The 11,476-nt window shown below is 46.1% G+C and overlaps 1 long non-coding RNA gene across 1 annotated transcript; it reads right to left on the bottom strand.

Moving 5' to 3' along the window:
- Positions 1–7,106: 7,106 nt before the first annotated feature.
- Positions 7,107–10,593, bottom strand: LOC107196762. The gene is made up of 2 exons (XR_001518194.1): positions 10,359–10,593; positions 7,107–7,316 (listed from the first exon to the last, which is right to left on the bottom strand). It is a non-coding gene; the product is annotated as an uncharacterized LOC107196762 (long non-coding RNA).
- Positions 10,594–11,476: the final 883 nt, after the last annotated feature.

Here is an 11,476-nt window from a genome sequence, read left to right as displayed (position 1 = left end):
GAAAGAAAGAAAGAAAGAAAGAAAGAAAGAAAGAAAGAAAGAAAGAAAGAAAGAAAGAAAGAAAGAAAGAAAGAAAGAAAGAAAGAAAGAAAGAAAGAAAGAAAGAAAAGTTAAAGGTCTAATACTCTGTTGACAAAGGCAGAGTGAGACAGGCGTTTGCTATACTGCTGAGAGATGGGCGAATGAATTTACAACCTTTCCATGGGGCGAGTTGTTAGTATATACCAGGAGCTTAGAAGTGTCCACACCCTCTGATCTGTGACTCCTCTATTGGAAACTTATTGAAGGACATAAACAGGCGGGTTCATGTGGATTTATGTCAAAGGATTTACGGTCGCAACATTATTTATAACAGTGACTATTCAAGAACAAATTACGTGCCCATCAGTAGAGAATAGGTTAAATAAGTATACGAGGAATTACTAGGTAGGTATTAATGTTATGTCCTTGCTGCATTTTCGTCCGGCTTTCCTGTCCCCTGGCAGAATCAGCTTCCCTCTCTGGACTCTGCCTTCTTTATCACCCACGACAGGATTCGACTTTTCAATTCTAAAAAATATATATTATATATATTTAAAATGTATAATAATATTTTAAAATGGAAACAATTCATGATACAATAGTAATGATGGAAGAAGATCTCAAATTATATAATGATTCAAACTGATATACAGAGAGAGGGGTAATGGGAAAGAGACAGAAGTAAAATACAGCAAAATATATAAAGCCGTTAAACCCAGGATGGCAGGATTATAACTGATGAATACATTCTTCTTTAAATGTTTCCGTTTTTTAATAAACTTTTTATGACGAATGCTTCGTTCTATAATAAACGTGCCGTGGTACTCATTTTACGGCAGAAATGATCGTGTGTGCGCTTAGATCCCTGCCCGTTGCGAGCTAAAATGATGAAAGGAAGTCGCGGGAGGAGCATACGCCTGGTGGATTACACGGCACATCACAGTTTTTAAGTTAACGGTTCTCACGTGGAGACTTGTCTTGCCAGGAGGCAGGTGTGGGTTGTGGAAAACGCCCTGGTTTTGTGGGGTGGGAGAGCAAGTTCCAGACATGGTGCTAGGTTGCCCTTAATTGTTTGTTTGCCAAAACTTCTTGCAGCCTCATCTGTGAAGTAGAAATAAAACCACACCGCCTGGTTGGGACTCCACTGCGGGTCCCAAGCTCCAGGAAGGGGCCCTAAGTGCTGGGCACAATGGGGATGGACACTGACGTCCTGAGTGTGGTCCCCCTCTTCTGGGTGGAACCTGTCCACTCATCTGGACCCTGCTCGGCCCTCTGCAGCCCTGCCTGGGCCATCTTCAGCTGGTGGGGATGCGGTGAGGGCCTGAGAAGGGCTCCTCATCCTTGTTCCCTCCTCTGCACAAGCCTCAGCCCTAACACTGACTTGCCAGATGCTGGCACCTCGTGGCCTGCCCTTCCCTGGGCCTCATTCCTTCACAGTGAGGGGGTTGCTAGGGTAACATTTCCAAAACTTCATCATTCGGGATTTTGCTATATCTGTTTGCTTATCGACTTAATTATCTCTCTTTAAATCCACTCGTTTGAATTCTTTTACTTAAATATTTTAAAAGGCAACTTTCTATTGCTCTCACAAGTGGAAAAGGATCACCCACAACATAACCGTACAAATAAACTCAGTGACAACGAAATGACGTTACTGAATTCTGGTGACACCGGAGCCTGATGAATTTCTGTTCCCAAGGCCATGCTACAGAGGTGTAAGATGGCATAGCCATAAAGGGATACTTTCTCTTTGCTATAATCTGGCAGCTGGAAAGCGACATGAGAGAGAAATGACATTGCGGCGTATGATGGAATCTGTGTACTCTCCTGCCCCGCTCCTTGTAGGAATGAGCCACGAAGAACCTGACCCTGGGAAGGGGTCCACTCCCCACCAGGCCTACGAATCCTGGCAGGGTTCCGGGGGTGAGGGCCACTTGGTTCGCATTAGGCTCCCAAACAATGGAGGATGTTAAGCTGTTTGTTGTTTCAAGTCAGCAGAATTAGCAGAGACTTCATGCATGGTACTAGCCTCCTTCAAGTGATACAAATTGTTCTCAACTCTCTTAATAGCGATACTCTTAAATGTTGAAAGAGCACAGCCCATTAAGGGGCCAGACAAAGTTTAGAGACCCCGGAGAGAAGCAGCGGGGCTTCCAGCATGGTCAGCCACACAGGCCAGGCACGCAGAGGGAGTTTCCCTGTGTATCTGGGGAGGACGCATAGCTCAGCCCACAGTGCTGGGATCAGCCCACAGTGCTGGACACCACATGCCAGACGCTTGACACACACCTTACTTCGCCTACTCCTCACCGCACCCTGCAGGTGGAGAGCGTTCCGTCCATTTTACAGATTTTTGAAGGGAGCTCAGAGAGGTTCTGTAATTCTATGAGAAAGCATCATTCATCTATACACCCGTTTAAAAATACACACTAAAGCCATACGCACTGTACACAGTTCTAGGCACTGGGGATACATCGGAGAACCCAACAGACAAAAATCTTCAACCTCATGGAACTTACATTCTCCGGGGAGATGTAAACATCAGATATTCGGATGTCAGGTAGTGCTAAGTAAAAGGAAGGAAGGGAGGGCGGGTTAAAGGCGGAGGCTGAGCAGGCATTGTCCGTGCTCCATCAAGCCCCCTCAGATCCCTTTTTGCCATTTTGGGTGAATAACACAGGTGGATTGTACCTGTGTCATCTCCTGGAAGTGAAATTGTACTATTGTTATGGCAAAGTGTCACTACTGGGGTGGAAGATGTCACCACTGGGGGAAACTGGGTGAGGGTACAAGGATCTCTTGGCATTATTCCTTAAAACCAAATTTGACTCTCCAAAGAGCTCAAAATGAAAAGTTCTCAAAAATTTGAAAATTATCTTTGACAAAATAACAAAAATAATAACTCTTGTGTGTTGAGTGCCTGGAGAGACTAGAAAAGCTGATGGTTAAGGCCCCTCAGCCAGAGGGCCCGGGTTCAGGTCTCAGCTCCACGTGGGACCTTGTTTAAATTTCACGACTGCTCTGTGCCTCGGTATTCACATCTGAAAAAGGGTTCAGAGTGGTACCTTCTTCTTCCGCTTGGCATAAAGATTGGGTTCATGGGCAAGTGCCCTACTTGTGCTGTTTGTTTATTATTGTTTCAACTCTGTGGAAGACTCCAGAAGGCTCTGAGCTGGGCTTTGACAAACATGGAGGCTTCACAGCCACATTTCAGAAACAGGATTTGGCCCATGTTACAGCTCAGGGGCTGGGGGTCTCCCAAAGCTGAGGTTAAATGGCAGGTCTTCATGAGGAGGGTATTCTGGACCCGGGCTGCCGCATGCTCGGCCCTGCGCACCCCTGGGAAGTTGGGGCCTGGCCCTTGGACTCCAAGACTGTGGGAAGTTCGGCTTTGGGGGCCCTGGCTCTGCAGAAACCATAGCCCCTGCGAAGAAACGCTGAGATATCTTGTCCTCTGAGCATGATGGGATTTAGAGATTTCCCAAATCTCTACAAAGTGAGGGGCCAGTGTGTCTTCCCACCATCTCGTAGACAAACTGGAACCGAAAGTCCTCTTGCTTCCAGAGTCAGAACGGCCGAGGGTCTGCCACGTCGGCCCCTTCTGCTTCTTTTAAATCCTGTTGTGATTTGCTTTCTGTCTCAAGGCTGAAGGTTTATCCCAGCAAAGACTGGTTTGGTATTTTCAGAAAGGGTTCTTCTCTTCCCTGAGAACAAACAGACCCCAGCTGGTCACAATCTGTATGCCCAAGGATGGAGGAGGGAATCGATGTCCCTGCCTGTGGAGGGTGGGGGTTCCAGGCACGGGCGGGGGCACCCTCCGCACCACTGAGCTGTCGGCCTTGCCGGTCTCACTTTATGAAAGGAGAAACTGAGGCCTCACAGGGAGCAGTAGAGCTGGCTGGGGCTGTTGCTCTGACACCATCTAAGAAATCTGACTTAACACTAGTGACATTTTCTAGTTCAATGCCATCCTCTCTTCTCGGTACTGTTGACCCGTGGAGCCAGACCTCCTGGGCTCACATCAGACCTCGGGTACCTACTCTGTGTGCTTTGAACAAGTCATTTGTGCCTCACTTACCTCAGCTGGGAAATGGATTCGATACCTGCCCCAAAGGGTCATTGCCACTGTGGAATGAATTAAGCCATGGGAGGCTCCCAAAACAGGGCTGGGTTTCTAGATACTCTACGTATGTCAACTCTCTTTAATGAGGCTTGCGATTTACAAGAAAGCAAGCGGGCTAATGAAGATCATCGTTACTTAGAGCAGATAACTGGCATGTATGTTTCAACTCATCCAGGTTTGGATCTTTCCAGCAGATTTTTAAGTTTTCTTTGCTTTGTCTCAGTACATTTACCAAGAAAGAGAAAACCACGTGCCGACACGAGGCAGCCCCGTGGAAGTCACATTCTCGGCTCAGAACCTGTTTGGGCTGGTCCTGTTCGTTGTCTCCGTTTGGATGGCGAAGCCCTGGGTTGGGGTGGGGTGCACGAGTTAAAGAGGGCTCCTGCATGCAGACCCCACCAGCGAAGGGGACAGAGCAGACTCAGTCATCTTGGAAATATTTCCCACGCTGAGAGTGTTTCCGCTTCACCAAGACCCAACCCGAAACACCCTCGCTAAGGTACACCGCTTCCCCCAAGTCTGGTATGACAGAGACGATGCTTCTTTATAGATGCCGTGGCCTCTGCAGCAAGGCAAGCCCACCACCCAGACGGCGCGTCTTCCGAGTGTGTGAATTAAAAACAAACAAAGCCGCTGAAGCCGCTGGTTAGTCGAGTGGAAGCTCACATCAGAAATCTGAATGTCGAAGTTTAGGCTCCAGGCAGCGGGTCTCGGTTGCCGACCACGAGCTGGTAAAAACTACCGAAGCCGGGTCCCATGCCCAGCCTAACATTTCCCAAATCTCTGGGGCGGCGCGCCTGGCCGTGCTCTCTAGGGAGTCATGAAGGACAGTCAGGATTACGGGCCACTAGACGGGGGATGGGAAGCTGGGGATGGAAACAGCAGGAGACTAGGTGTCTCTGGCAGACGTGGGCAGCCAGATGGTGAAGGGGAGAATAAGCCGAGATCCCAGCTGCCTCCCCATCCTTCCCCTCCGCTGCGAGCCCTTCCTGCCAGGCTTTCTTCATCTCCCCATTCTTCCCAGCCGGCCCCACCCCACCCCCACCAGACTCGGTCTTCTCTGCTCAGCCCCCTAGGGCACCACCCGCCTCTCCCTCGCCACGGTCTCTAACCCTGAAGCTTTCTTCTTCGCCAGTCCATCTGTCACCCCGTCCCCTGGCCTTTCTAGTGTCTCCTCCCTGTGTCCCAAGCAGGCCACACATCCAGTCCTACAGATACCTCCTCCTTCCGGGCCTTCGGTCTCTCGTGCTTTGATGCTCGCGAGGTGTAAGGTTGTGCAGCCGCAGTTGGGAATGGAAACTAGGCTCCCTTGTTGGTCTTCTTGATGAATTGAAGCAGGACATAGGGCTTTTCTAAAGCAGCTTGTCTGCCCCACCCAGAGTCCCAGGTCTCCCTTGGAGAACCTCCTTCATACGGCATTTTCAGCTATACTTTTCCCTTTTGGATGACAAGGGTCTGAAAAGTTAAGGGGAGAAGGAATTGTTAGGCTACCTGCTGTCCTGCTGTGCTGCTCAATGTCTGTCACCAGGGCCACTGTCCCTGCAGCAGTAGGCACAGTGGGTAGGAGGTCTGCTAAGAAGGGGCCAGTGACACCTCTCCAGGAGTAAGGAGGTGATGCGTGGAATGTGCCTAGAGTAGCACCCGGCCCTCCCTCCAGGGCTCCAGGGGCCATCGCTCCGTACCCACCTCCCAGCAAGGCGTCACCAACACGTTCGCAGGACACTTTCCTTTGCTGCCCCTACTGTTGTCCCGTGTGACTTCACAGGAAGGAACCGGGGTCTGAGCTGAAAAGCAAACTGCTCCTCTGTGTTGGGGGATGGGAAGAAAATCTCACAAGCAAGGGCCCTAGGAAGAGGAGGTTTCATGGAGGGAATCTGCAGGGTCTTGCGCTGCTTAGAGAGAAGTCGTGACTCAATTTCAGGCAGAAGAGTCAGGGTGGGTCTGTCCATCGTGGATTCCTGTCGAACCCATGTGCCAAGTCCATTGACAACAAAAATGATACAACGAATAAAAATATCAACTTGTACTTTCGAAGCACCTTAGATTGCCCTCAATATGGGCCAACTATTCTAAGGCAACATTTAAAGATGAAAGAAGAAAGACATTGAGTAATTCACGTCCCCAAGCTCGCACTCACGCTGTGGCCTGGGAAGGACTTAACCAGCCCTCTCAGGTCTGGCTTAGAGCTGATTCTCAAATGCTCTGTTCCCATATGTCGAAGTTTAATGAGCGAGGGGTGGTTATCGAGAGGGGCAAAGAATCTCATCACTGGGACGAGCCTCGGCACGTTATCAGCCACCTCCCTTTTTACAAAAGGAGAAATAAGGACATGCCCGTGGTCTAGCAGAAAATGAAACAACACCCCATCTCCCACCTCCCTAAACTCTGAGGAGACCCCAGCTCTGATCTGGCTGCACACATGGATGCGTGGCACTGGGAAATGAGAAAGCACACATACCTAGTAAGCTATAGCAAACGTGGGGAAGGGAGGGATTTTATATTCCAAGTGGTTTTTTTTTTTTCTTTTGAATGTAGACATCTGGTGTCCTATAAATAAAATTGAAAACGTAAATATTGTAAAACCCATTAGAGAGTGGTTTTAGGTTTGGCGAGAGCACGGGTCAGCTGCTACCCCGCTGCACCCCGCACGCGGGTGTTCCCGGCTCGTAGCACGCACGTCACCCATGTCACCGAGGTGGCCAGGCTGCACTTTGTCTGATGAATAAACATTAAAACATGGGTCAGTTGTCTCATATTTGTTACATTGCATTAACAGTTTTCCATAGCTACCTACAAAGCTTTCTGCTTTCATTTTATACGTGGAAAAAAAAAATAATTTGCGAAGGGAGAACATCACACTTTTTGTCATAAGAACACAAATTCCTGTGCTCACCAATTAAGACCCAAGCCATGCCGTCAGCCAGATTTCTAATATCAAGTTTAAAATGCTCATCAAAAGATGTTTTCTGTTCGAGACATATTAAATGAGCTTTATTTAATAATGCTCAATTCGACTTATCCAATTTAAATATTTGCTCTGATCAGCAGCTATTTGATCCCGGCTTCATTTCGGGCGGCAGAATCATTTCTCTGGGTTATTTTTCTTTGGTGCAAGGTTGATCCTGGAGGCAGAGTAACTGCTCTCGAGTTCTCTGCATTTCTCTACGCTTTGCTGTGGGTGGAAAGGAATAGAGCCATAAAAAGCTGTACTGAAGGCTGCTTTTATAATGTTTACTTTGCGTGTCCTCACGTCTGTCTGGCTGAAGACAGACAATATCATTGCAAAGACTCCCCCTAACCAGATAATTATAAGAAGTTTTTTTTTTTCTTTTTCTTTCTTTCTTTTCTTTCTTTCTTTTTCTTTTTTTTTTTTTTTTAAGTAGAGCACCAAAATGTAAAGAAATTCCCATGGAGGTGTTCTTTTCAAAATGTATTCTGCCATCTGCTTTCCCCCATTCAGGGAGTTTTATATAACAAGTGGATGGTCATTCATTAGGAGTCAAGGATTTTAAGACAGTGGGGAGAAGAGTTGCTTTAATATTTTAATTCAATATGTCATAAAAAGAAGGAATGCTGCTTTGATTTCTACTAACTTTGGGGTTTTACATATAGATCTTTCTGCTATTACTGTTACTATTGTTATGATTTTTACTAGCAAGATATCAAAAAGTAAATCTTTTTGTAGGTTTTCTCTTTGCATGCTGCCTTCGAAAATAGCCACCTTGAAACTTGTGGCCCTGGTGCCCCCTTTAGATATCGTAAAGCCATCCATAATGACATAAAACACTGTCAGCTTCACTCCCTGATCCTAGCCCTGGGCCAGTCAGCCAGTGGAGCGGGTCTGAGTATCTCTGTTCATCATCGGTGCGACCTCTGTAAGGGCCTCTACTCCAGAGTAGGAGGGGGTCTTTCCTGGTGAAGGGGGCGTTTATGGGTGCAGGCCTGCCGGGTTTATGGACCTGGCTGGGGAGGGTGCCGCCTACCCCGCCTGCAGCCTTCGGCCAGGCCTGAAGTGTTTACCGCTGGAGTGATTTACATCGTCCAGGTGTGCATTCGGGAAACATCTCGGCTCCGAAGCTGACATGGTGATTGCCCTGGATTTGCAGACTTCATCTTTTTTTGTTGTTGTTGTTCATAATGTTCCTGGGGCCAAAGAGGTACAAAAAAAAAAAAAAAAAGGACTGACCCAAAGTGGTTCGTCTCCTATGATTTTCACATAGGAGGGCTGAGGAACCTCTTAGCCCAAAGCCCTGTGTCCCGTCCAGATGGGGGGACTTCGCTGTCACCGAAACTGTGGCTGTCCCCTGACCTCTCGTCACACTAATTTCTTCTGTCAGTTTGTTCTTCGGCCTTTCGGGAGCTGTGCGGGTCTCCGCCAAGGGTCCTCGCCGCTGTTTCAGCACCCCGGCGCTTTCCACGGGGTCCTGCCAAGCAGATCCTTTCCTTATTCGGGGTTCTCAGGTAACACAGACACAGTTTTCCAGAGTGAACCTGGGATGGAGGTGTTTGCGCCGCGTGGGTCGGCCTCCGCCGGGCACTTACATTCTGAGGGATGCGCTTTGTAGGAACTCCTTTCACAAATGGAACCGCTTTCTGTTATTTTTGTTGACATGTCACTGCAGGTGGTATTGTCACTGTTTTGTCACTGGGTCCCCTGCTGGGAGTCCCTCACACCTACACTTCGGCAGCCTTGTGTCCTCTGAATACCGAGTTAAAACACGCTTTGAGAAATCAAAATGGGTTTTTTGTTTGTCGAAAAATACCAACTTTAAATTTCGTTTTATCATACCCATTCCACCCTATTTAAAGGAATTTGGACATTTATTACGTATCATTTGTACATTTGAACTAATCTTTTCTCCAACCATTTCTGATAACTCTGATGAAAAGAAAAACAAATGTATTTTGCCTCATAGAAATGCACATACACACACAAGCATGGGGGGAAGGGAGATGTTTGCAGAGAAATTGAGAATGATTCCTTGTCATCTTTACAGATACCTTTTTCACCAAGCCAGAGAATACTGGGCTGATTTTAAGAGCTCATTTCAATTTAGCTCTTTCTCTCTCCTTGATGAAATGTCTACAAAACCCATTATTTTGCCTCCTTACACGACCTGCAGACAGAAAGCATTCAGTCAAATGCAGGCGAGTAAACAGTAGGGGCCATCAGATCCAGATTTAGCAAATGATAAATTCTTTCTGCTTGGACTTCTATGGTTAACATAGTCTTTTTAGCCAGTGATTCGAATGCTAAGCAATTCACTTAAAAAGCATTCAAATCTCCCTATCTGCTCTCCTTCCTCCCAGATTATAAACATGTAAACCTGTCCAACATAAAAAAATATCATCGACTTGCCATACTAAACAGGGAGACATTTTTGCCAGCAGTGACTGTTTAAAATAAACAGCCCCAAGACGAGGAAAAAAATTCCAGCAATAAAACAAAAACCTTTATTTCCAAAAATCAGGTTGAAGCCCTCTCAAGTGATGGTGGGCTCCCCAGAAAGATGGTTGCTCTCTGTTACTGTGCACAACCTCTTTCCAAGAAGAACCATGGAAAACATCACCTTGATCAAAAAAAAAAAAATCCAATATTTAAAAGAAATATTTTTTTGCATTTGCTATAGACTTTTTAACTATGTGCCTTTGTGAATCTCTATTCTGAATGTAAATAAGATACTCAAACGGACATTTGTTTGTGAATACAAATACATGAAAATACTTGGAACCACGGTCTGTTTTCGAGAATTGGCTGAGAGCATTGAATTCTCAAACACAACACAGCACCAGTGCTGTTAGGGTACAGCTTTCACTAAACTGCCGAATTCATTTATTTTAACCTCCTCTGGAACTGCCCCAAAAAACAGGTGACTATTGAAAGATTTTTTTTTTTTTTAATTCTAAATAACAAGGAGGATAAAAACGAATGTCACGCTATGAGGTTTGAACGTTAAAACGTAAAAAGAGAGTTAGCCAGGGTCTGGTAAATGGCTAAACAGATTAGTAGCCCTACTTTTTAACATATAAACATCTGAAACCCGTTTCCTGTTTAAGAAGGAAAAAAAAAGTCTAGGTGGATGACCTCGGGCACTTTTTTTTGATTAACAAATGTGAATTGTACATCACGGTGAAAAAAAATGGCCCACGCTTGGTGGTCTTTCTACAGTCTGTATACGGGAGAGAGAGAAAAAAATACAAAAATAAACGTTACCTTCTCACTTTCAGGGTGGGCAATGCCATTTCTACAGCGGCGTCCAGGGCTCTGGCAAATGTTAAGGCTGTCACCGCAGACAGAATCCCCATGGTCTGTGTGCCTCCGCAGAGTCCGAAGGAAGGCAAACATTCCGGGCATTCTTGCTGGCTGCTCCTATCTCCAGGCCTTGGGCTCGGCCCTGCAGACTCGTGTCACTCCGGTCAAGCGGTGTAGGACACGGCTAATCTGAACCCACGCCTTCCCCAGCCAGCCCTGTAGCAGGGTGGAAACCAAGCGGCCGCCTAACCCCGGACGACTCACAAAGTCGATTCTCAACCTTGAGAAGGAAGCACCAGCTGCAATGCGTTCAGCTAGAAAGAGCTTAGTGTTTCTGACACATTCTGACAAGATATATTTTATACGGTTTGTGCTAAAATTTGATATTGGAAGTTAGGATTCCAATTTTACGTCTCAAATGATAACAATAGCAGCTGGGACCTTTAAGAAATGTGTGTATTCCTTCTATTTAACAGTTACATAATAAAAGCTATTTATGTCAAACACCTTATAAGGGAAAGATTTAGCCCGAATGTCAATATAACATATAATACTTTTTTATATTCAGATAGAAGAAAACATCCATTACCAGTGCTATACATTATTTTGAGTTTGGGCTGTTAGCTATGTGGGGACTTTAAATTTCTTATATTAGCATCTCCTTGCTTTAATTTACCAATTTCTTGAGTTTTTTAAAAAATATTATTTCCACGTAAAAAATTCTGATATATCATTATTTATTTTTTTCAAGCCCTTCTGATGAAAAGGCACAATAAAGGGACACAATTTTATGCTGTTTGATTCGATTTTTATGATTTCTAAGCATGCAATAAAACATTCACTGGCCTTCAGAAAATTGATGATTCTTCTGTTTTCTGAAAGCAATTGTGGTTTTGGAGCGTGACCAGCTGGCCAGAACTTTCTTAATTCTGATGAGCGAACAGGTCGGCAGCTCAGAAGGAAACGCTTTCCCAGTAAAGGATCAAGCGACATCCCAGCTCGTCTGCAGCTAGGTTTGCGAGGGGCTGCGAGTCACCTTCAGCGACACCACACTGATGTTTTCTGAGGAGAGTGAGCCT

This window comes from Pteropus alecto, unplaced genomic scaffold (assembly GCF_000325575.1).
Source record: "Pteropus alecto unplaced genomic scaffold, ASM32557v1 scaffold7, whole genome shotgun sequence".
Classification (NCBI taxonomy): Eukaryota; Metazoa; Chordata; class Mammalia; order Chiroptera; family Pteropodidae; genus Pteropus; species Pteropus alecto.
The sequence above is the reverse complement of the archived record's forward strand: the minus strand, read 5'-3'. Positions and strand labels throughout refer to the sequence as shown.